We start from the raw sequence: 4,794 nt of genomic DNA on the forward strand, positions 1-4,794 counted from the left end.
GTAGTGACAACAGTGTCAAGGTGTCGTCAGCTTTAGTTTAATTAGTTTAATATGTTTATTACGCACCCCATACCCATCCTGTGGGCGGTAGTCACCACATACCCATCCTGTGGGCGGTAGTCACCACATACCCATCCTGTGGGCGGTAGTCAAAAGATTACAGAGGTACATAATTGGTCCATGGACTGGCTGCTACTGTGTTTGTAAACACAAGTGGACGACGGTCGCCAGCGGATCATTAGAACCAATACGACATTGAATAACTATGAGATTTTATTAGTGTTGGAAGCATGGACACGTTTGTTGGCTATACTTCTTGCAGTCATGCTTGTGGGGGATTTTTTCACACGAACACAATCTTGAATTAACCTTCTACCCACATATGTGGGGAGAAGTCTTGATACACATACAAGTAGTAATTTACTAATGTATATGTATACTGGAGGATTGTGAGACTTTAGGAACACTGGGGTCGCAAACCAAATCAAATCAAAAGTTTATTCTCTATAAAGATTACAATGTGTTGTTTACATATTATAAAATATTGGTTACAATGTGTGGTTTACATATTATAAAATACTAAAATCGTAATGACACGATTGCAAACAAACCATACCACGGGCGGGAATAGAACCCGCGATCAGAGTGTCTTCAAACTCCAGACCGTCGCGTTAGCCACTAGACCAGCTAGCCACAATAAGATTCGTCCAACTAGGTATATTTCTACACCATAGGAAGGTTAGCATAGGCACCACTGTGACCACAAATGCCAGTTTTTACAGACGAATCTCCAGCTAGCGTGGCCGTGACGAACTCTAGCTCAGGTCCTCTCAAAGTCGTCAATATGACTCATGAAATCGTAATGACACGATTGCAAACAAACCACGGCCACGCTAGCTGGAGATTCGTTTGTAAAAACTTGCATTTGTTGTCACAGTGGTGCCTGTGCTAACCTTCCTATGGTGTAGAAATATACCTAGTTGGATGTATCTTATTGTGGCTAGCTGGTCCAGTGGCTAACGCGATGGTCTGGAGTTTTGAGACTCTCTACACAAATAACCCGCACATAAAAGAGAGAAGCTTACGACGACGTTTCGGTCCGACTTGGACCATTTACAAAGTCACACTAACCAGAAGTACGAACGAACGAACGAAAGTTCAGGTAAGATCCCAAATGGGATGAGCCGGGAAGATAGGACAAACGAAGAATAGTGCTGGAGAGGAGTGTTCTTAGTCGTAGAAATAGAGCCAGGGCTTAACCCAGCAGCGAAGGCGATCGTGGGACAGATATTGAGAAGAGAAATTCAGGCCCTTCTGTTGGGACTCCGGTGGGGTGAGCGGGGAGGAAGGGACATGTGACGTTTAGCGCTAGAGGAGTGTAGAACTGGGGCATGTCTTAACCCAAAAGCTAAGGCGAATGTAGGTCAGAGAATGGTACCTGTCATAGAAGGTACCTGTCAGCGAATCCAAGGTTATTTGTAAATAGGGTTAGGAGCAGGCTCATACAAGGAGTAGAAAAAGTTGTGTTGGTTTGTGGGTCTGCGAATGTCTTCGTCAAGGAGAGAGGTCCAGTAGTCGTGTCGTGTCTCAAGTTTGTCTATCTGTCTGTCACTGAGCGTCTTCCAGTACAGATTCAGCGCAGGGATGTCTAATTGGGCATGGAGAGACTCGCTTGTGGCGAAGTCCTCCCATCTGACATCCAGCACCCAGCGCAGTGCCTTGTTCTGGACACGCTGCAGTTTAAGTAAGTTTGTTTTTGCTGCAAGAGAGAGGGCTAGAGGAGACTAAGTTATCAGAGGACGTATTAGGGATTTATAGAGGTGTAGTCTGGTGCGTTGAGAGGCATGTTTCAGCTTGTAGAGGCCCGCAAGGGCCTTACTAGCTATTGCATGCCTTGAGTGAATGTGTCCGTGTAAACGAAGAAGGTAGTCAAGATTAACGCCAAGGACAGTGACAGATTGTGTGATGGGGATGTAAGTGCAGGTGTCAGCTGTTCTGAGCTCGACAGGTAATGGAGGATCACATTTTCTGTAGTTAAAATATGTAATGCTGGATTTAGCTGCATTGGTTTTGATCCTCCATTTTTGTTTTCTCCTCTGGGTTGTCTTTCTCTCTTCTGTCTCGTGTTTCTGTTCCTTCTTCATTTATTTCACCACTTCCCCTTTCACGCATCTCTGTGCGCTTGCTCTCCCTCTGTGGGCACCTAGCTTCCTTGCAGTGCTCCCCTTCCTTTGTATTTGACTGGCTCATCCTCCTTATTCCCCACTTCTACCACTACTACTACCTCTACTACTACTACTACTACTACTACTACTGATGAAATTAAGACACATGTGTGGCATCTGGGTGTCTTTGTTGTGGACGTTTTGCCATCCAGTGGCTGGCTGGATGGCGAAACGTCTATGATAGAGATGCCCAGGTGTTGCACATGTGTCTTAATTTCATCTTGTTGGTATTATATACCATTCTTGTACTACTACTACTACTACCACCACCTCTTCCTGCCTATATATAGCCGTCCTGCTCCACTTCTGGTTAGCGTGACTTTGAAAATGGTCCAAGTCGGACCGAAACGTCGTCATAAGCTTCTCTCTTTTATGTGCGGGTTATTTGTGTATCATTCCAGTCATGGTATTGTGCCTTTTTTGTTATTTGCGACTCTCTGATCGCGGGTTCTATTCCCGTCCATGGTATGGTTTATAAAATACTAATTACAGAGAGGGCCACTATCATGACTAGCATGACTAGGCATTTCGGGAAGACTAATAATAATTCAAACTCTATACTGATACAGGTTATGGAGTATGGAAAATTTTATAGGGGGGTTACCGGTATGTACCTCAACATTATATTCATACAAGTAATCTCATTGGGAGACAACAACCATATTATTCACCGAAGTCACCCCATATAGATATGTGAGAAAACTTAGCCACCCCTGGTCACTGCAGGTGGCTCCTTTGACCTCACAATCTTACCCATATCTATTCGAGACCAGTATGAATTGGATAGCACCCACAAGTACGGCGCTACTAATTAATTGTGGACTATATAGATTATATTAGTTTAACTGAATGAAGGGGGGGGGAGGGTAGGTTACACATGGATATATTCATCAAGGAAAAACACTTGTATATAATACCACCACTTAACAGATATTCTCTGGTGGTCACTTGATGTAGTTGGATCACCCACAGTCTATCCAATTACAACATACCTAACTGGACAGTATCAGTTTGCTATAACTAGAAGGGTACTTAACTGTGGGTGATTGATGCTCCTTATTTCCTGCATTCACCATCACAATTTGATGTCCTGTTACACCAACACGGTTCTTATTCCAGTAGGACAAGGTATCCGTTGGTTTGTCCCGGTTTAGAAGTCGTGACTCCATAGAACCTTCACTATCCTCGGGACAGTAACCACGAGGTAAACAGATGCTCGCTCTGAGAATGGCGACTCATTTCACTTCACACATTCTCTTAACTTAGTGTTATTATCACTGATTACTTCTTAGCCCACCATACGGTTTAATGTCTCATAATTATTATGCACCTTGGAGGCCACTCCATTAAGATCTGAGACTGATGAGTGATGATTAAATCACGGGTATTTTTCCCCTTGACACACTCCATGGCGTCGCACCAGTCACCACCGGTCCTGCCATTATTCACTAATTTTACCACTTTATTACGGTGGTCCCGTAAATCATGTTCCCTCACTCTTCACCAGGAACAGTTACGACACTTCCGATTATGAAGTGAGGCCTATATTAATCCTTAGGCTGCCGTGAACGCAAATTTCCTGGTCCCATGCTTTCCCAGCCTCTTAACTCCATTCCAAACACTCCCACTCCCTGATGCCCCGTCTCGACCTGCCCATCAGAGCAGGCGCAGAGGGAACTTCTTGGTTCTCTTCCATTTTCAAATACATTTTTTGACCCATATCAACACATTAGTATTGATATTAAAGCTAAGTAACTGCATTACAATTTGTAAATTTAGCAATGAGAATGGTTTTGTCTTGGCATGATACACAGTTACTATTAAAAATCCTATACTGGAGTATCTCAGGCAAATTTATGACTAGTTTAAGATTCATTAGGTAATAGTTTTATTATGTAATTTTATGTTTGCAGTCATTTGTGTGAATGTAAGTGTAAATTGGGGGGAATCACAGATATCCATATGTATTTGTAGGTCTAGTTTGTTTGTTATGTATGATGATGATGATGATGATGATAATAATAATAATAATAATAATAATAATAATAATAATAATAATAATAATAATAATAATAACATTAATAATAGTTTATTAAGATATGATACATGGTTGTACAAAGAATTATAATAGTTGGGTGTACATGTCAAAAGCCCCTTGATACAAGACAATAGGTGGTTTTCATGTAGTTAGTTGATGGTGGGGTGTGTCAGGGAGATAAGATGTTTTTTTAACGGTAGTTTTGAAAGTGATGGTTGTGTCTACAGTTCTAGAATTTTCATGTAGGATGTTCCAGATTTTAGATCCTTTCTCGTACATCGAATTTTTTTATAGGTTTAGCTGGACACGGGGAATATCAGAGAGTTTTGTGCTTGTGGGCCCTGTCACAGCTATCAAAAAAGTGTTTTAGTTCAGGGTTAATATTGAAATTTACGGTTCTGTAAATGTAGGTTGCACAGCAGTAAGTGTGGATGTTCTGCACAGTAAGTTTAGATCTATGAAGAGTGGGGGAAGGGGGTGTTTACTGGAATTGGATTGCGTGATTATTCTTACTGCAGCGTTTGTTGGGTT

Source organism: Cherax quadricarinatus, chromosome 10 (genome assembly GCF_038502225.1).
Source record: "Cherax quadricarinatus isolate ZL_2023a chromosome 10, ASM3850222v1, whole genome shotgun sequence".
NCBI classification, from domain to species: Eukaryota; Metazoa; Arthropoda; class Malacostraca; order Decapoda; family Parastacidae; genus Cherax; species Cherax quadricarinatus.